At 45.0% G+C, this 22531-nt stretch overlaps 1 protein-coding gene across 21 annotated transcripts in view; it reads left to right on the top strand.

Annotated features, from left to right (window-relative positions):
* Positions 1 to 22531, top strand: part of znf407 (zinc finger protein 407) — a 501275-nt gene that overhangs the window by 185698 nt on the left and 293046 nt on the right. The gene's annotated exons all lie outside the window — the stretch shown is intronic.

Below are 22531 nucleotides of genomic sequence, written 5' to 3'. Positions count from 1 at the left end.
TTCCACCATGTTGAACACCCCCGATTGCCTACAGGCACCAGAAGATCAAAATGTTATTTATAGATTCTCAAGTGGTGATGGAATTATTAATAATGACATTAATTTATTCCAACCCCATTTGTGAGCAGCATCAAAAAAGTTTGCAGGAAAAGTTCTGGACAAGAAAAGTATTTTGTTGTCCAGTGTGCTGTATGGCACACTGTACAACCGAGGTACTTTATTCCAATTTATTGGATAAAATCACTACCGTTTTGTTTAACACCAAGTGGGTGACTAGTCGCTTACCTAGCCTTCATTTCAGGACTAGAAATGTGTCCCCACTATTTACTTTCAAAGCGTGCCTTTTTAATATCTTGCGAGGGAAGTAAGATGAAATTACCTTAAATGTTCTGAAATTTCCAGGAGTATTCAAATTATATTTTGCATCTCAAAGCTGAGGTACAATTTTGGCAGCAGAATTCATGGTCACTTAAATATAGGAACATTCTAATTTCATTTTTTTGTACAACACTCAATATTTTGCTTAAGAAGTTTTGTTTCAGCTACATTGTGGCTCGTGATTTTAAACTGTTGAGTCTTTCTTCCTCCTCATTACTATTGGTCTACTTTTACATTTACACTTGTTTCGCTCAAATTTTAGGGTCTGTGGTAGTGGTATTGTTACTGGATGGTAATCCAAAGGCCTGAGCTAACGATCCAAAGACACAACTTCAAGCAACATCCTGGGGGTTACCATTGATCAGAAACTGAATTAGACGAGCCATATTAATACTGTGGCTACCAGGGCAGGTCAAAGGCTAGGAATCCCACGGCAAGTAACTCATGTCCTGATTCCCCAAAGCTTTTCCACCATCTACAAAGCAAAAGTCAGGACTGTAATGGAATCCTCTCCACTTGCCTGGATGAATGCAACTCCAACAACACTCAAGAAGCTCAACAACACCCAGGACCGCTTGATTACTCCCCCTTTCGCAAACATTAAACTCTTCACCACCGGTGAGCAGTGATAGCTGTGTGTACTATCTACAAGATGCACTGCAGTAATTCACCAAGGTTCATAGAACATTACAGCGCAGTACAGGCCCTTCGGCCCTCGATGTTGTGCCGACCTGTGAAACCCCTCTAAAGCCCATCTACACTATTCCCTTATCATCCATATGTTTATCCAATGACCATTTAAATGCCCTTAATGTTGGCGAGTCCACTACTGTTGCAGGCAGGGCATTCCACGCCATTACTACTCTCTGAGTAAAGAATCTACCTCTGACATCTGTCCTATATCTAGCTCCCCTCAATTTAAAGCTATGTCCCCTCATTCTAGCCATCACCATCTGAGGAAAAAGGCTCTCACTGTCCACACTATCTAATCCTCTGATCATCTTGTATGCCTCAATTAAGTCACCTCTTAACCTTCTCTCTAACGAAAACAGCCTCAAGTCCCTCAGCCTTTCCTCATAAGATCTTCCCTCCATACCAGGCAACATCCTTGTAAATCTCCTCTGTACCCTTTCCAATGCTTCCACATCCTTCCTATAATGCGGCGACCAGAACTGCACGCAACACCTTCCAAACCCATGACCATTACCATCTAGAAGGACAACAGCAGCAGATTCCTGGGAACCCCACCACCTGGAGATTCCCCTCCAAGTCACTCACCATCCTGACTTGGAAATATATCGCCATTCCCTCACTGTCGCTGGGATAACATCCTGGAACTCCCTCCCTAACAGCACCGTGGGTGTACATACACCTGAAGGACTGCAGCGGTTCAAGAAGGCAACTCACCACCACCTCCTGAAGGGCAATTAGGGATGGGTAATAAATGCTGGCCTAACCAGCAACACCCACATCCGGTAAATTCATGTAATTTAGGGCAGGAAATCTGCCATCCTTTCCTGGTCTAACCTACACGTGATTTCAGGCCTATAGCAAAGCGGTTGATTTTTAAGTGCCCTCTGAAATGGTGTAGTAACTCAGTTTAAGGGCAACTAGGATGGGCAATAAATTCTGGCCGAGCCAGCGATGTCCACATCTCATTGAAAGAATGAAAATAGTTAAATCAATTTGCAATAAAAGCTGTAGTGACCATGAAAATTCCAAACTGTTGTAAAAGCCTATTTGGTTCATTAATATTTCTTAGGGAAGGAACCAGTTGTCTTTACCTGGTCTGGATTCCATGTGACTCTCAACCCAAACATCTGATGGGGCAGGAAAAATATGGCCGCTTTTCAGTTACCTTAACAGCCCATCTTGACCTGGTTTGCGGAACCAAACCTACGTGTTCAGTTGAACAACTTGCATGCACCAATGTGATATTGATGTATCTTCACAGATACAGGCTGTTAGTTAGTTGGGGACACAACACTCTCAGCTGCTTGTGGGACCCTTGGCTGCGTTTTCCTGCCAACTGGCATCCTTTTGGTGACCGCTGGGGCTCCAGTCCCTTTAAAGAATGAAAAGCTGGTGCAGGCCTCCAAGAGGTGCTGGCCAGTCGGAAGCCTGGCAGTTCAGCAGTCTCAATCACACCACCAGGAGGTGTGCCCACTGCTGTGACTGAAACTACCAGAGAGGATGTACTGGATGGACGTTGCTCTGTGCGCAGGTACGTGGGGTTTGCGATCGGTGGGACCACTGAAGGAGGCCATGGCAAGGAGTGCTGTGGACAAGGTTGGTGAGGGTAGGGGCGACCATTGCCACCAGAGGGTCCCTGCCACAGGGAGTTCGCCATGGCACATTCTGCTGCCTCTCCAAGTGGTAGCTGGACGTGACCCTTAATCGGCCACGTAAGTGGATCAATTGGCCTCTGGGCAAGAGGGACGTCTTCCAGTACCCCCCAACCCGCCACTGGTAAAATGCCATGGCAGCAGGAATGCAATGAGCTCTTCACCACCCCCCCCTTCTCTTGCCAATTTTACATGCCTCCCTCAGCATCCAGCCCATCCCGAGAGGTGCTTACTCTGTAGTTGGTTGGTAATGTGCATTTGTCCTTTTTAAGTGAGAAAGCTCGTTGCAAATGGATGTTGCTAAAATCGCCAAAGGGGATGGGAGTGATTGTCATAATTACCAAATATATGAACTATGGCACTAATCAGATAGCACACTGTAAGAAAAGGCACAGGTTGGATTGGCTGAATGGCTATCTCTTGTGCAGTAGAACTCTATGAAATCTTCCGCCCTTTAATTGCGTTGTGAAAAGTAAGGCATTTTAAATTCTGAGAATTCAACATACAGCAGTCATTAGAAAGATGTGTTTTTTGGAAACTTTTCCTTCTAAAAATCACCACGTGTGAGGTGGCAGATGGGAGGTAAATCATCATTTTTGTTCATAGTCTTGGCACCAGTACACCTGTAATAAGTAAATTATTAATATGGCAAACAGTATACACTTCTCATTACATTCACCTTTTTTTAACGTTAATTGCAAAATTACACAATAATATCTGGCTATCAAGTATATTAGATTTAGTATATCTCGTGCTAATACTGCTAGCGAAATAATCAATTTCCGTATTGTTATGGAGATGAAATCGTACATTTTTATCACTGAGGATCATTTTCTTCCTTTTAAGAATCAGTTTCTACAACACTGTTCTTATCATTGTTTCCAAAACTTAAACGTTTGCAGCTAAGCAGTGTGGGAAAAAAAAATGTTCAAATTATTTCACTGGGGCTGCTCTGCATTAGCGTAGTGAAAACTATAGCTGATTAAAGTACAATTAAGCTCTTCAACGCAGGATAGAAATGGAATACGTTAGAGACGGAACCTTTGTCGTTAGGTTGTGAAAGCATAATGTGCACGTTTTGTTGGCGGGGGAGTATAGTTTGGGTGTCACTGGAAGGATAGGCTGGTACTCATTCAACGGTTCTCATAATTGATGTTTTAAAAATTTATACCAACTACCTTTCCAAGCATGTTTGCTGTCTATTGGCATAAATAGGTCATTGTCATGAAGCGCAGTACATGCTGAGCTTTGTGACCCATCATATCATTTTGCTGCTCTTTACATTACATATGCCTGTGCACCTGTTGGAACGTTCACAGATTTTTTTTCAATCGTCCACCAGAAGGAAGCAAGATGCTTGAATTAAAGATTGAAGTTGCAAAAAAGCGGATGCAATTAACTAATGGGGTTATAGATAGATAGAACAGTACAGCACAGAACAGGCCCTTCAGCCCTCGATGTTGTGCCGAGCAATGATCACCCTACTTAAACCCACGTAATCCGTATCCCAACAATCCCCCCATTAACCTTACACTACGGGCAATTTATCATGGCCAATCCACCTAACCCGCACATCTTTGGACTGTGGGAGGAAACCGGAGCACCCGGAGGAAACCCACGCACACACGGGGAGGACGTGCAGACTCCACACAGACAGTGACCCAGCCGGGAATCAAACCTGGGACCCTGGAGCTGTGAAGCATTGATGCTAACCACCATGCTACCGTGAGGCCTAAGCTGCTGTAAGGATAGTGGTCTTTTCATAACCAATAGAAAGGCATATTGATCAATGGTAACCAACTCTGCCACGGTATTTTCAATGATGAAAGATTTTCAAAGTCTTGCGTTTCTGTCGTGCCTTTCACGACTGCCTGATGTTTCATAGTGTTCTACAGCTGATGAGGCACTTTTGAAGTGTGGTCGGTTTGCAATGGAAGATCGGGCAACCAATTTGCTCACGACAAACACCCACAAACAGCAGTGTGATACTGGCCAGATCATTTGTTTTTGTGTGGCGTTGATTGACCGAGGGATAAATATTGGCTAGGACATGGGGGTATGGAGGAGATCCCCCATGCTCTTCGAAATATTGCGCGGGATCCTTTGACCATCACCTGAGAAGGAATATGGGGTCTTGGTTTTACATCGCATTCAAAAGATGGAGTTTAACGGAGATTTGCGCGACTTGAATTGAATTCGATTTTTCCAATTAGCTTAAAATTAATTAGTACCATGTAAGTTTAATGTAACTAATATATTCACAAATGTTGATAAAGATACAAGTTCAGATACTAGAGTTGTGAAAGCTGGTTTCTAATTAACCAAATTTATTCATGAAAATGGTCTCAAACCTGTTCCTATTGACATGTTGCCTTTCAAGGTGCTGCCTCTTTAATGAAATTGGGAGTCACCATATTGACTTATTAATTATTCCCAAGCTTGGATATATTGAGGCTAATTTCAGCTTTGAGTGAAAGTATAACATGGGTGATTTGGATTCAGCTGCCCGCTACCCATCGCTCACCATTTTAGTTTACATTGACTTCAAATGACTTTGATAAAAAATTTGTAACACTGATTTACACAAAATACATTTTCTTTAAACGATAAGCATTCACTTGTTCTCATGTCACTGACATGGTAAAAAAACTCTGTTACTGACCAATTAGCACCTCATCGAAAATACTAAAAATTAATATGCAATCGTTTATCAGCCATTTCATTTGGGTCCCAGAAGAAAAAATGTAAAATGTTAGCATATTTAGAAAATGCACTGTTGAATTTTCATGCTGTTTTATAGTTTCCGCTGAGTGAAGTCTGCTATACATGACAAACGCTCTGGTCTGATTAGAGACTGATAATCTAGTTATATTTCTAGTGCACATAATAAGGACTGCAAACCAAAAGGGAAAGGAGACTAGAATGGACTTTGATATTGCTATGACACCAATCAGCTGCTGAAACAGTGTATGTAGTCTTAATAATTAAATGTTGTAATATATAATGTAGTGTGTTTATAATATATCACAAAATTTACAGTGCAGAAGGAGTCCATTCAGCCCATCAGGTCTGTACCAGCCCTTGGAAAGAGCACCCTACTTAAGCCCATGCCTCCACCTTATCCCCCGTAACCGAACCAGGGTTAACCTTTTGGACATTAATGGTCAATTTAGCGTGTCCAATTTACATAACCTGCACATCTTTGGACATGGGGGGAAATTGGAGGAACGTGCAAACTCCACACAGACTCGACACCTGAGGCCAGAATTGAACCTGGGACCCTGGTGCTCTGAGGCAGCAGTGCTAACCACTGTGCCACCGTGCCGTAAACCTCTGGAGCCCAGGACAGGCAGAGACTTGTGGGTCACATTCAAAACAAGCGGAATCAGGTTCTGCCGTGTTTCTGCAAGAACCGGAACGGTATTTCTGGGGTTGTCCACTTGCTTTTCACATCTTGGTAGTACAGGGGAGACCCCAGGCTACCTTCCTCAGGATTCCTGCCCACCCCACCCGAGCTAGGCTCAGCGCAGTAGCTGGGCTCAGCTCTGGTCCATTAAAGTTGCCGTGGTTCCGCTCTGATTTGTCTACTGGTTGCTGTGGCCCCTGATGTCCTTTATGGGAGAGGGCTGCCATCTCCAGGTATCAAAGTGACGGCATTGCAGTAATTTGGGACAGAGGCCATGAACTGACAGAGCTTCAACTCTAACCTATTGCCACCAGCCAACGGTGTTGGGCTTTTTGAGTTCACCCATTCCACCAGAATCAGCAGTCAATGGCGGCCCCATGATGAGGGACCTTTTATTTTGTGTGAATCATAGAGGGATACCATTCAGCCCGTCATGTCTGCACCAACCCTCTGAAATAGCACCCACCAAGGTCCACCCTCCCAACCCATCCCCGTAACCGTAACTCTGTAACCACATTTAACCCTTGGACGAAGGGGCGTGGCTAATCCACCTAACCTGCACATCTTTGGACTGTGGGAAACCGGAGCACCCGGAGGAAATCAACACAGATGCGGGGAGAATGCGCAAACTCCACACAGACACAGTCTCCCAAGTTTGGAATTGAATCTGGGTCCCTGGCGCTGTGAGGCAGCAGTGCTAACGATGCACCGTGCTCATGGGGAAATGATGAGAAAGCCATATCTTATTGTCTGACCCGAGACCCCCACATCCCAGGAAGGGAATGGTGGGCCTTAAAACCATTCACCCATGGTGCTCCCACAACGTTGTTATGGAGAGAACCTGACCGTTAAACAAGGAGCAGTGATACATGTCCAATTCTGGACTGTATGACAGTAAGAAACAAGCTCGGGTCGAGTAGAAGCTCTGGTCAAAAGAGTACTTGGGAAAATGTGGAGTGGATTTCGGAATGTAACCACTAATGGAAAGCATGATGATGAGAGAAGGTTTTAAAGCATGTTTTGAGAGTGGAGTTTGGAAACTCTCGGATGACAATCATCTGGAGGGATTCTGAGGAAGAAATCCACAAACACTAACTTGTTTTCAGGGCGGAGTGAGTATTTGACCACAGCCAATCACAGTGCCTTAAAAAAATATGTTTTTTCCATCAATGAGACCATTGTAGTTTCAAATGTACATTGTTATCAGCGTTAATCTTAAAATCGGTTTGTAATTGTTAAGCTGGGTGGGGAGTAAAGGAGCATCGTAGTATAATCCAAGTTTTTCCATGTTTAATAAATGATTTTTTTGTTGTTGTTAAAACTAGCAACCAGTCCTGTGATTCTGTTCCTCCACAGTCGATTTAAAAAGAAGTAAATGTGACAGTCTTTTGAGCCAAGGTTCTATTCTGGGATCTTCACGTCCAGTTATAAGATCAACTTGGATCGAAACAGCCTAAATATGCTGCTGAGATTTTGAAGGCATTTCAGCGTAAATCACAAGCAGGAAGTTTGATGTTTACACTGTTTCAGGAAGTTCTCTCATAGTTCTGATATGTTCCTTTTATATGCCTGGTGTTTCCACTTCTCCTTTGTAGTTGCCTTTGGCTCAAAAGAGCCGAGGAACTGGGTCACAAGCTTTCACTTCAATGTTATCATTGCCACTCAGAAATATGGAAATATATTGAACCTGCATTTCTATAGCACCTTTCACAATCTTAGAACATCCAAAAGCTCTCTACTGGACAAGAAGGGATGGAACTTACCCCTAATGGTGGCAGCAAGCCAGCATGATTCTCAGGTGATGTTACCTCTTGTGGAACTCGCCATTTAAAACATTTTGTACAAGTAGCCAACATACAGATAATAAACGGAAGCAAAATACTGCAGATATTAAAAACCGAAAAGGCTGGAAATAATCAGCAGGTCAGGCAGCATCTCCAGAGAGAGAAACAGAGGCTAAGTTACGAATGTTGGCAGGTGGGTCGGAATCCCGGCGCTGGCCTCCATTCCTGGAAACCCAGAAGTGACCATGGCGGGGCATCGCTCTTCCTGGAGGCGGCCAGTTACAGAGCTGCCGCTGGGAACCCTGTCTGATTCGGGATGGCTGGCAGATTCCAACATCAGGAGGTTCCGTTCAAGCAGCCCTGTGGGTAGGGATGCTGGCCTTTCTCACAGAGTGGACGCTGCGGAGAGCCCAGCAGCAGAAGCGTCAATGACACCATGGTGAGGCACCTTCAGTAGGAGGGCAGCAAGGGAACTACATTAGTGGAGGCATCAACTTCCATGAGATGGCTGAATTGGCGTGCCCTTTCTGCTTTGGGAGGTTGAGCATAGTGATTTATTGCTGGCAACTGAATAAAACTCATTGCATGGTTCATCGCTTGGACCTTCTGGTATGAGACAATTTGCATGACATTCCTGGGCTCCAGACACAGCGAGGGTCTGTACGCCGTTGGAAGAATTGAGATATAATTCCACAGTTAGAACATAGAACAGTACAGCACAGTACAGGCCCTTCGGCCCACGATGTTGTGCCGGCCATTTATCCTAATCTAAGATCAACCTAACCTACACCCCTTCAACTTACTGCTGTCCATGTGCCTGTCCAAGAGTCGCTTAAACATCCCTAATGACTCTGACTCCACCATAAAGTCCTATAAATTGCCCTAATTGGCTACCTGCTGTTGCTGAGTCCTGTCCTCTGGCAAAATCCCATGGAAGTGGGAACATGTTGCAGAGCCAACCGCATTGTTCAATGTCATATTAATCATATTTGTTAAGATTCAGTGGCAATCACGCAGGTGAATGGGGATAACTGGAACACTGGAGCGTTGCCGTTGTGTTGACTGTGAACTAAGTCATTAAACTCTTCCCAGCAAAGAAAATAGCTGGGTCTTTGTTTTAACTTCATCAGCCGGTGTGGATCTGAATAACACGCCTCATCTACAAAGCTGTCACCCCGGGGCTGATAAAATTCAGCCCCACATTTCAGGTCGATGACTCTTTATCCGAATAATTATTTACAAATGGTTATTTACTTGCAATGTAATTTGGTTGAGTCTGATTGAAATCTGAAGCTTGTAACAATGGTTTTGCCTGTCTATAAAACTGTGATGTTTGACAGACAAATAGTATGATATACAGTACTAAATGAAAATCTGAAGCAAAATTATAATCATTGTAGAGATTGAAAACGATGCCCACCAAATTATATATATATATATATATATATAGTGGCGCCATTTTTTGGAATGTAGTTGTTTGATTTTAATCATTAGTAAATCAACACCAGGGATAAAGCAGATTGTCTGAAATGATACCTGTTGAGGGAGGTTTGTGCAGTCAGAGATTGCCGTTGCACTGATGGCTTTCCCTCGTAATTGTCACATAGCAACTGCCTAAGTGCCAGTTTATATCATCACCTCAGCACAGCTCTGAGAACTCCCCTGAAGCTAGTAGAGGTTGTACAGTCCTAGATGAAGTCTTCATGGGTGCTGACCATAAAAAGTTCATCAAAGTAATGAGCCGAGGAGAGAGATTGCTGCTCATGGGCCGAGCTCGGCACTGGGAAAGTGTGAACCTGCTCCAGCTGTGACAATAAAACAGCAGGTGGCTGCAGTCATGAGGGGTGGCAGATGAGGTAGGGGACTGACATGCAGCCTCCAGAACTCTCATTTGTTAGCCATAGTCATTGTTCCATGCAAAATAGCTTCCATCTCAGTCAATTTACGTTCTGCAAAATAATGCATAATGAAAGAGAGCAATAAATTCTGGGGTGTGAGGTTTCTGGTTATTGGATGATTACATTTTACAGTGAATGTGACTCATTTATGTCTCTTTTCTGTCTTGATTTTTAATGTTATTGCGGAAGATGTTTGCTCTGCTCCTTTTGAAATCCTGGACAGATTTGTCACTTGTTATCCCTTCCTGCTCTTTCCCTCTCTGCCTTGTGGACGCACGCACGCAAAGTCCCCTTTCCGAATTTCATGAGGGTAACTCTAATTATAATAGTATTTGAAAGAGATAAGGCAAATAGGAATGCCAGTTCTGTAAATCTGTGCACATTTATACATGTATGTGCAAATAAACGTGGCATTTCATTTGTTGCATTAATGTTGATTTCTGATATAGTTTTGTATTTTTCTATTATGTATTTCTTTGCTAATGTGAAAATGGTGGGAAGGAAAAACCAACCACCTTCCAGTAGCTGGTGACTGTTCAGAAGCATTGATTAGTTGAGCAGGTAGGCGACTGGTTGGTGAGTTTTAAGATTTTAGCCCTCTAAATGGGGGCATAGTTTAAACCAGTACTGGGGAGATAGAAGCATTACATTAAATTTATAGCTTAATTAGTTAAACTCCTTATTATAATTTCAGAGACCAGTTGAGAAATATTTCTAAAGTTGAAATCTAATTGGTTAAATTAAATATAATAAAGATGACAGGACAGGTGATGCATTGCAGCTGTAGCATGTGGGACTGGCAAACACCAATGTGATCCATGGCAACTACATCTGCAGTGTCTGCTACTCGACAAATTTGGTTCAGAGTATTTATAGGGTAATCAATGTCACATGCGTAACTGACAATTCCCTGAACAAGGTTATTAGTAATACATTGACAACATGAACTTCAGCGGTCAAGAAGGCGGCTCACCACCACCTTCCCAAGGGCAATTAGGGATGGGCAATAAATGCTGGCCTAGCCAGCGAAGCCCACATCTCTTTAAGGAATAAATTAAAAGAAGAAGGCAACAGTGGAGGAGGAACCTTCGCCCCTGAATTACTCAGCAGTTTGAGCTTGTGTTGTTGAGAGCAGGGATTACATAGTGGATGAGCAAACTGACCAGCGTCCAATGCCACAACCACCTCCGTTTCCTTCCCCTCCGCCGGTGCCATAACCACGTTCAATACCCTTCTAACGTTTGAAAAGAGCTGCCTCCCTCTCACAAACCCCCTCTGATCTTGACCTGTCACCTTCGGGAGGCACTCCTCCAGCCTACCCGCCAGTACCTTCGCCAATACTTTTGCATCCACATTCAGAAGTGATATGTGCCTATACAACCCACACTCCGTCGGATCCTTATCTTTTTTTAGCAACAAGGAAATCGATGCCTGCCCCAATGTTTGTGGCAACACCCCCTTCCCTATCGCCTCTTCAAACATCCCCACCATTAGGGAGTGCCAGCTTATCCTTGAATTTTTTATAATAATCCACCGGAAACCCATCCGGCCCTGCCACCTTCCCCGACTGCATCCTCCCAATCGCATCCTTTATCTCCTGCTCCACTATCGCTCCTTCCAATGTAGCCCTTTCCCCCTCCCCTAACCTTCAGAGCTTCTAGGTTGATGCAATTTCAGAGATGTGAGCCTAAACTTGGAAGCATAACACCAGTGGTTTAGATTCTGGAGATTTTAGTTATTGACAGTAAAAGCAGCCAAGCGTAGAACATATCAGAGCCCTACGGATCCAAAGAAAATTACTGGCAATGTGACTCTTGTACCCTTGTCATGACGCACCATTACATCGAAACATACATAGAAGCAAGAAGAGACCCTTTGGCCCTTCGAGTCTGCTCTGCCATTCATTATGATCATGGCTGATCAAGTTCAATACTCTGATCCCGCCTTCCTCCCCGGATCCCTTGATCCCTTTAGCCCCAAGAGCATTTGAAATAAATAATTTTTCTTGAAAATGCCATAGCAAGGTTTGTGAAGGAGTCATCCAGACTCCAAACGTTAGCTCCAATCTCTCTCCATGTTTTCTCTTTTTGTTTTAAGTCTTTCAAGTTTGTTCAGGTTTTCCTGGGGTTCCTTTGAAAGCAGATGGGTGCACTGCAAACTAGCTGATCTCTGGAAATCTAATTCGCACAAACAGCAAGAAGCGAACACCTATATATCTGACAGCTAAGGCTGCCTATTTCCATCTTTGTTACATTGTACCAACTGTACCTCTGCCTCGGGTCATCTGCTGTTGAAACCTTCTCTCATGCCTTTGTCATCTCTCTCGGCTTGAGTTCACCAGTGCATGCTTTGTTGGCTTCACACATTCAAATCTTCTGGTCATCTGAAACTATGTCTGCGGTCTAACTCACACCAAGTCCCATTCATCCATCTCCCCAGTGCTTGCTGACCTATATTAACTCCTGTTTAAGCAGCACCTCCATTTTAAAATTCCAAACCTCCCCGGTCTCTCTACCTCCCTCTGCTCCTTCGAGGGGCTCTTTCGAACCAACCTCTTCGATAAAGGAACTGCCCTGATATCTCTCCATGTCACTCAGTGTCAAATTTTGTTTGGTAACACACCTATAAAGCACCTTGGCACAATTTCTAACATTAAAGACGTTATATGAATACAACTTGTTGAGAAATCTGACAAATGGGGGAAGGGAATAACTTCGAGTGTGTCCTTAAATGTAATTACCTATTCAAAATCTTTTTTTTTTAATGTATTTTTCTATTTATAACTCAAAAGTAGTGTTGTTCATCTGAATAATTATATATTCTGGATGAATTGCACCATTTTTCAAATTTGGAGTTAGATTCTTAGTAAAAGACCTGAATTTAAATATTTATTTAACTTCACTTTGGTTAATCCTAATTTCTGCTGCAGAGCTAAAGAAAGACTTTTGCAAATTAGCTTAATATTTGCGTCACATTTACATATTGTTTGGGCTTTTGATTCAAATAATGAATACCAAACAATTGAGAAATTAAGACAAAAGGCTACTTTGCCATATTGTGTGAAGTTGGCATAAGAAGTAACAGTTTTATTCATCTGTCTGCAGTGGACACCCAATTTACTTTCCATCCAGGAACAGTTAAAAAAGCACTTCATAGTCTCCCGTTAGCATTTTTCTAAATTGTTTCCGGCATTGGGCAGGATGGCACCCTGCCACTCCTGGCATCTTAGCACTACCGGCCTGGTACCGTTGCACCATCTGGGCACTGGCAGGAGGGTTGCCCGTGCCAGGGATTGGGCCTGGGGTGCCTTGCCTATAAGAAGTGAGGTGAGGGGGGCTTGAGGACCCCTGAAGCGGAAAGTTGGGTCTGGTGGGCTGGATCCGGAGGCCGCAGTGGGGTCGCCGAGTGGAGTCGAAAGATCGGGGCTGCCTTTAAAATTGGTGCCTCAATCCACGAGTGCTCTTCCTGCACTGGCGATCTGACCTCGTCATTGCAGGAAATGACCAAGGTGTGGCCTCAATGAGGCGTTTCTCGCCGAGGCCATAAAAACAGCAGCGATTAGTGGGATCTTTCTCGGCACTGCTGAATACATTGTTTATTACACGTTATAACATCCTTACTCTTACAAAATAATAACATATTTTACAGCCTACTGCAACCAGTTCCACGGAGCATCCGCTATTCATGTCTTCAGTCCACTACGTGTGTCACACTCCAGACATCGGTGCTTTGTAACAGATGTAAAGTGATCTTTTTTGAAAAAAAAGAGACAGCCACATTATCAGAGATACTTCTAACCTGGAACAATTTGTGGACCTCTTACCGACCCCAGCAATTTTCATGCAGCTGCAATTACCTGGATTCCCAGATCCTTTATAAGGGACAAGGCTAGGTTTGTGGTGAAGCATGGCGACGCTGCTTTAGACCCAGACTATTTGTGATCATCACTGCAGATCAGTATACTGTTACTACTGTCACTGTCTCTACTGTGGGTTGCATTAAGGGTTAAGAGTGTCAAGTTTGGTTTCAGTGTGAATTGGAGGTTGTTTTCTTTGTTTGCCTGAGTGTGTTTGCAAACAATGCTTGAGCCTTGACCCAGCTGAGAGATTTTTAGAAGCAAGAAAGCCCTGGGGTCGCTCTGGAAAAAATTGTTGAGGGTGAAGCTTTGCTGAAAGGAAAACTTTTTTTTTAGGGAGAAAGTGTGGCAAAGCTGACCTGGAGTCTGCAGACAATCAATCTGTTGTGTTTAGCCAGAGAATTCAGTGCTCTATGTTTAGAGAGGGAAAGAGGGTGTTCTACAGAATTGGATAGGAACATCCGCGATGCCTATATTTGGACCAGGAAGTCATATTGGAAGGAAGATATCATAGGCGTGAGCTGTGACCTGTGCAGCCATTCCCAGAGGAAAAAGGAAGTGCCTTTCAAAGAATGTTTCTAAACCCTTTCAAGTGAAAGCCACAGGAAATAGGATAAGCTCTGAGCAAATGCCCTACACTGGGAACCATCCAAAAATGTGATTTAAATTGTGAATTTCCGATTGTTCTTCCAGGATTACAGTAATTGTCACTCTGTAAAGGTTAGAAGAATTCAAACCTCTTCTATCTTCTGGGTAACTATTATAAACACCTACACTGACCCCCCTCCCCTCCCCACCAAGGATTATACACCACACCTTCTCCCTGACCCACAGACCCAACCTACGCCTCTACCCTGATCCCACGCCTCTCCCCTGATCCCACGCAACGCCCCTCTCCCACCCCACCCACTGACCCAACACCAACAGTGGAGACTGCTTGACACTCTCCGACTACCTGGACCCGCCCCCAGACCCGTCCCCAACCCCTGACCACCACCCCCACACACCCACCTACCCTCACCAGTGACCTTCCAGAACCCCTGCTGCTCCCCACCCCTGACTTCTGGAAACCCCTGACCTCCTCCACACACCACCTCTCTTCCCCCCCCCCCACCCCACACACACACACACACACACACACACACACACACACACTCACACACAACACAGTCAGTGCCCTCCCCAAGACCTTCAACCCCCCACAACCTCTGACCCTACTGCAACCTCCAATCTCCCTCAAGGCTCACCCCCACCGCGACCCTCCCGACCATCTAAATTGCATCCTTGGAGACTTTCCAGGAGGTGTAAAAATAATGGGGAAATGATTATCGAGGTGGACGTTTCAGGTGCAGTGGTTAACTAGGCAAATGAGCCTAAGCTGGAGGTGTCTTGATACGGGCCGTGAGGCTGGGGCAGATTGCAGCTGCCATGTGCAGCACAGGATGTGCAGGCTGTCTCACCTTGGTGGCCAGGTGTGTGGAGGAGCACAGAGATCACCAGGAATATCGACAGGTACGCCTGCAATTACAAAGGCTGGTCATGGGTGCCAGGTCCAGAGCTCAGCCTGAGAGACAATGTTTTAAATATTTATTTCAAACACACTGAAACTCAAAGAAAATGCACCAACATAAAAGTCCACCCAGGGTGTCACTTGGGGATAGGGGAAGAGGAGCAATAGGGTGGAAGGCAGGAGAGATTAATTGACCAAAGGTTTAATGGTACAAAAGCCAAAGGGAATAGTCATGGGTAAAGAAATGATGGCGCGATTCTCCGAAATGGAGACAGAGGGCGAATCGCCCGGGGCCGGCGTAAATTCCGCCCCCGCCGTGGCCGGAATTCTCTGCCACCCGGGAATCGGCGGGGGCGGGAATCGCGCCGCGCCGGTCGGCGATTCTCCGGCCCGCGTTGGTCCCGCCGCTGTCAAGCCTCTCCCGCCGACGTGGCTTAAACCACCTCTGGTGCCGGCGGGAGCAGGCAGCGGGAGCGGGGCCTGGGGTTCTGGGGGGGGGGGGGCGCGGGACGATCTGACCCCGGGGGGTGCCCCCACGGTGGCCTGGCCCGCGATCGGGGCCCACCGATCGGCGGGCGGGCCTGTGCCGTGGGGGCACTCTTTTTCTTCCCCCGCCGCCATGGCCTCCACCATGGCAGTTGTGGAAGAGACCCCCTCCACCGTGCATGTGCCTGGGTGACGCCAGCGGCCGCTGACGCTCCGGCACATGCGTGGACTCACGCCGACCGGCGAAGGCCTTTCGGCCAGCCGTGGCGTCGGTCGGCGGGGCGACAAAGGCAGTTTGCATCGGTCGGCAGGGCACCAACCACTCCGGCGCGGGCCTAGCCCCTAAAGGTGCGGAGAGTTCCGCACCTTTGGGGAGGCCCCACGTCGGAGTGGTTCTCGCCACTCCGGTACGCCGGGACCCCCCCGCCCCCCCCCGGTAGGGGAGAACCCCGGCCAGAGTGTTCGCACCGTCATGAACGCCGTCAAGTTTCACGACGGCGCAAAACGGGCACGGGGACTACCGATTCTGGCCCCCATAGCACGGCACTGGAGCGGTTCAGGCCGCTCCAGTCTCCCTTCCCGTGCCAACTTGCGCCGATCTGTGCATGCACGGGGGACTTCCTCAGTGCGCCGGCCCCGACGCAACATGGCGTAGGGGTTCAGGGGCCGAAGGCGTAATAAAGTAGGGCCGGAGCTGGAGAGGCTGGCCCGCCGATCAGTGGGCTCCGATCGCGGGCCAGACGTCATCGGAGGTCCCCCCCGGTGAAGGAGCGCATTTCCCCGTCCCACAGGCCGCCCCCGACCCTTCGCGCAGTGTTCTCGCCGGCAGCTGCCAGGGGTGAATGATACCGGCGGGGCTGTGCTGTTTCCACGCGGCCGCTTGGCCCATCAAGACTGGAGAATCGGCGGCCCGGCCACGGACAGTGGCCCGTGACCGGTGCCGCACCAAACACGCCGGTGCAAATGGCGGCGAACCGGCACCGCGGGAAAAAATGTTGCGATCGGTGATTCTCCCATGCGGCGTGGCATGGGAAAATCGCGCCCGATGTGTCCAGTGGCTGGATAGCAGGTGTGGATGGGTGGAATGCAAAGTTTAGGAATAAAGAAAGTAATGAGAACAAAACTACTGCAGCACAGAATAAAACACGCAGAACAAACTGGAGGCAGAGGTTAAGTTGTTGAACTCAAATGTTGAGTCCAGAAGGCTAGAGTGCCGAGCTGAAATACGAGGTGCTGTTCCTATGGATATACGTTTCTTTCCAGATGCATTTAACATTAAGGCGCACATATACTGACGCTGTCCTCTCCTCCAGTACAATACCCAACCTGCTATTTTGTTTGATACTGAAGTTGGCTTGCAATGTGTTCTTCCTTCCCTGGAAGATATGGATTTCTCAGTGCTGCTTACCACATCTTGTCATCTGAAGTTAGTTTGTTCTGTAGCCAGTTACAATAAATCTATCTTTTTCTGCAGGAGGAATTGATATATAAATATAGGGTATGTAGATGCTCAATGTTGGGGCAATTCTAGAAATGGGTATCCAACTGACGTGCAAGATTTATTGTCTGGGGAAGGATCCATAGCTAAGAATTCCCAGAAATGTTATGCAGTGTTCCAGCATTTTCGAGCAGACTATTTATAAATATCTAATTGTGATGGGCACACTGCTTTCCATAGGGGAATATGCCCCACTGCATTTGACACAAAATTAATGTTGAATCATCAGCATTCTGGTAATGTTAACAAACTAATCTGCTCCTGCCTTGACTCTATCTTGGAGTTGTCTCACTTTATTGAGTGGAGAAATAATTTTTGGTAACATTAGTAAATGAATTTTCATCATATTTGATCGTTTCTCGCTTGTTTTAATATCGGGTAAAATCTCAGCTTCAGCGCTAGAGATAGAAATGTCGTATGAATCCATTAAATGGACAGTGGTATGGTTCATTTTAATCGTGACCCGCCATATACAGGGATGTGCCTCGATGAAGGGAAACAAAGCTGTGGACGAGGGAAAAAGCAAGAGGGTCAGAGAAGAAGGTTTTTTTAACTTTGTCTTCAAAGCGGGATGATCGTAACAAGGCTAAGGAAACCGTAGTGCTTAAATGAACCATCACCACAGGTGAAGTGGAGAGAATCATAGAATTTACAGCGCAGTGTAGAAGGAGGCCATTCGGCCCATCGAGTCTGCACCAGCCCTTGGAAAGAGCACCCTACGTAAGCCCGCACCGCCACTCTATCCCTGTAACCTCACCTAACTTTTGGACACTAAGGGGCAACTTAGCATGGCCAATCCACCTAACCTGCACATCTTTGTGACCATGGGAGGAAACCTGAGCATCCGGAGGAAATCCACGCAGACACGGGGGAACGTGCAAAACTCCACACAGTCACCCAAGGTTGAACCGGGGTCCCTGGAGTTGTGAGGCAGCAGTGCTAACCACTGTACCACTATGAGCGCAGGAACAAGGGCTAACTTCATGTGTTAGAAGAAAAATCTTGCACTCAGAAAGCATCTTTCACGACCTCTGGATGTCCTGAAAAAACTTGCAGCCAGTGAAGTAGTTTGGAAATGTAATCGTCAGTTGTCATGCACGAAACACGGCGGTTTTCTCACTGCAAGCTCCCAGAAGCAGCAATGTGATAGAGAGGCTGGGGAGTAGTGGTATTGTCATTGGACTGGTAAACCAGAGACCAAGAGACCAAATCCCACCACGGCAGATGGTGAAATTTGAATTCAATTAAAATCTGGAATTAAAAGTCTAAAGACGGCCACAAAACCATTGTTGATTGTCGTAAAAACCCATTTGCGCATGGGAAGGAAATCTGCCGTCCTGACCTGGTCTGGCCTGAATGTGACCACAGAATGTGGGTGACTCTTAACTGCCCTCTGAAATGGCTGAGCAAGCCACTCAGTTGAAAGGCAATTAGGGATGGGCAATAAATGCTGGCCCAGCCAACGACGCCCACATACCATGAACGAATCAAATAACGTAGCCAGATAGCCTGTTAGTGTGATGTTGATGGAGGGATAATTAGTTGGGAGAATTTCCCCTGCTCTTCTTCGAAATGGTACCGTGCATATTTTATGTCCGCCTCAAGAAGCAGACGGGCTTCAGTCTCATGTCTGAACTAAAGGTGGCACCTCCGATAATGTTTTTTCGTGATTGGACGGCTGTGTCCAGCGGGGTTCTCCAGGGCTCAGTAACGGGTCCCTTGTACATGAGCAGAGCGTAAAACTATCTTTATACAGGTAGTAACGATGCCCCTCTTAATTTGATTGTTCTCCCTGAGCCGGCCCATAAGATGCATCCACGCTGTGCACCCGTGTTGCACATCGTACAGTGAAGTACCTGACTCGACGCAGTCTCTCTGCTGACTTCAGACTGATCAGTGGGCGATCTGGTTATAAGTCGCCCCAGATAAAGCACCACACTAAAAATGTCCAACCACATCAAAGGATGACAGCCATTCACTGATCCTGCTCTTTCTCACAGGTCTCAGACAGAACTGTCATTCACAAGGTGGTGCAATCTGTTAACCTGTGCCAGCAAACCTGAACAGCTCGATGGTTGTGCAATTCATACATTGTGCCACCAGCTGTCAAGGGCACTGATTGACAAACATTCACACACCGTTAGCACTTAAAATCTCCTTTCGCCGATTATAGGTCTGCCTTTTGGCCTGCTAGATCACAATCTATATTCTTGTGTCTTGAAAAAACTGTTAACAAGATCCTGTTAATCCTGTTGAGAAAAATAAACTAACACAGCCAAAAATACTTCTCAACCCACTGGTGGTTTTTATTTTGTTAACGCTGCCTTTGGTTGCAAAGCTGAATCATTGATCACGTAAATGGCATTATAAATTAATTCTTCATTCTAGTAACTGCTGCAGAGACTCTGGATCATCAGGAAGCTCTGCTTCATGTGTCCATTGATCTGTGAGAATCGCTGTCTCATGCTTTTGGAGCCAGGATCTGATGTACATCTTTGAATCCCATGAGGGGAGGGATAATGTATTCATGTTCACAAGACGAGACTTGCTGTGTTCAAGATGATAAGCTTAGACTTTCTCATTTATGTTATTTTAGCCCTGGTGATATGTTTCAGATTGCTTACTGCAAAAGTGAAATATCAACTGTCAGAAAACCTAGGGTTAGGAGCGTTGCTGCGGATTATGTGGTCGGTCGCGACAAAGCAGCTCAATGTTGTGCATGTCAACTAACAACATGACTCTTCAACCAATCGATAACAGCAAGAACTTAGACTTGTATAGTGCCTTTATTTAATGTAGTTAAAACATCCGTGGGTTTTTCGCAGGATCGCCATCAAACAAGATGTGACACTGAACCACATAAGGAGATGTGAAAGCTTGCTCAGAGTGGGAGGTTTCAAGGGGTATCATACATGAGGAAAAGAGATAGAGAGGCTTATGGAGGGATTTCCAGATTTTAGGGAAGACACATCCAGCAATAGCGGAGTCATTCTGTTTTTTAAAAAATTCACTTATACCTGAACGCACCAGCCTTAAATTTCTCTGGGGTGTTTAGTTGGTAATTGCAGCGACTTTAAGATGTTGCAGGTATTTCAATACCCAGCGAGATACTGTTACAGTGCAGCCTGTGGAGGAGCAAGCAACTCCGCAGTGATTTCCTTATTTATATCAGAGTATGTGTGGACCTGGAAGTTGCTGTTCAGTTTCACTCCACAATAGCCTCACTGTTTGAAGGGGTGATGTAGAGAAAATGCTTCCATTTGCGGAGGAGATCAGAATCGTTAAAAAGAAATTGTAGTTTTAATAATAGAGTTTTAAGGAAGAGTAGTTTTGAAAATATTATAGAAAATGCTAGGGATAATAATTTTTAAAAAAATGATGAGGCTGTGGTTTCTTAGAAAAAGAGTTTATCTCCTGTCCCTGGTTCAGGAGATTACAAAGGCACAAGTCAATTCATTGTCCTATGTTCTCAAGATGGATGTCACTATGATACAAGCCTTCATGTAGACATTTATGGCCTTGATGTGATAGATCCTTATGTTCACTAAATGGATGAGATATTCTTGCAGAAGATGAGCAATAAGGTGATCTCCGGGGTAAGAGAAATCTGTCTGCCTTGTGTACCTGTACTGCAATAATTAGACATTTGAATGGGAAGATATCATTGAAAGAATGATTAGTATGAGAGACCAATCGGCCAACTGGAAATGCAGTGCATAAATTTGCAGTCAAAATGGAACAATCACTATGGATATCATGGCTTCGGCCTAACACTCCTGAGTTGTGACCATTCTCCGCTTCATCCATCCTTTTGTATATTTCAGGATCAGTCAACCACCTCATCTGTTACCTTCTCCTATTTAACACTGTACCATACCTAAACTGTCGCTTCTTAATAAATTGCTTTAAACCACGTCTTGTGACCTCGATCCCCTTTTTGGTAATCTGTGACTACCAGATCAAATCTTACACTGGACATCAGGAATATAAGATAGTTACTCGTAAAATCAATGTAAACGTTTTCCTCACCCAGAATGGTGAGAATGTGCAACTCACTGCACAAGGAACAATTGAGCCAAATAGCATTGATGCATTCAAAGGGAAGCTTCATAAGAAAGAAAGGAACAGGAGGAGACTCTGATCAGGATGGGGGGATGTCTCATATGGAGCATGAATACTGGTATAGTTTGGTGAATGACCAGTGTAAATTCTATACATCTTTATGTAAAATAAAGATAAATGTAAAACTAAACTGAAAAATGAGTGTGCATAAAACCCCTTTCCAAGTGTTTTGAAACCCCGCTGGTGATATGCGCGAGAGTGTTCCAACCTAAAACACTGGTTTCATGTGTTGTTTTTTTGGGGGGATATTAGTGAGAAATGTTTGAGAAAACAGTGAGAACTCAAACCCTCTCTTTCATTGAACAATACAAGTATTTATTAAAGTAGAAGAATGATAATGAAACAGTACATCCTATACTTTGGCACATTAACAGGAAGCACTTAGTCCCTCAAAGACAAGAAACCCAAAAGCATCTATTTCCCACGTAATCCTAAACTACACTGAAACCCCTCCATTTCCCAAACAGCAACCATAAATCTATTGATCAGTGACTGCCACACTGTACAGCCTAAGTGACCAGGACTTGGAAATGGTCTTTGGTTCAGTGAAGAAAACAAAGTTTTGCACAAACTGGCTTCTGCCTTCAGCGCTTCATCTCTAGCTGAGCTGTTTCCTGAGGTTGGTTGCCCCTCTCTCTCTTATTGTAGCTTCTTCAACATCTCATCTGTGACTAGCCTGCTTCCTGTCTCGCAGCACACTCACTACTAAATGTATCAATTGCAAAGAACACCCCTGTTACTTCCTTTTTCTTGGTTGCTGCCCAGACATGGTTTACAAAATACATGGCAGTTTGATTATATTTGTGCATTGTTATGGGCCAGAGTTTAACAACTCCAAAATGTGTTATGGAGTCCACCTGACCTATAACGTTTTATTGATTTTGGCTAGGATGAGTACAAGAGCCTTCCTTTCAGGTGTTATTCAACAGATTTCTTAGGCGCTTTTAATCAAAAAAACAAGCTTTATTCTAAGAATTTAGTTAACATTTGTATAAACACACACAGTAAGAATTTTTTATCAATTACAAACATAAATACCCCACACAGCTACAGTAATCTATGTATAAGTCTTTACGAATTCCCTCTTAACTGTTCCAATTCAATAACAAGATCCCATCAACTAAAAACCCCTTTTTAACCAAAACAGCAGGAAACTATAATCAATGAGTTTCTTTCTTTGAATAAATCTTTAAAAATGAAAGTAGAGAGACAGGCCAAAATTCTCTGTCTGAGTCCACAGCAACCAAA

Source organism: Scyliorhinus canicula, chromosome 10, assembly GCF_902713615.1.
Source record: "Scyliorhinus canicula chromosome 10, sScyCan1.1, whole genome shotgun sequence".
NCBI lineage: Eukaryota > Metazoa > Chordata > Chondrichthyes > Carcharhiniformes > Scyliorhinidae > Scyliorhinus > Scyliorhinus canicula.
The sequence above is the reverse complement of the archived record's forward strand: the minus strand, read 5'-3'. Positions and strand labels throughout refer to the sequence as shown.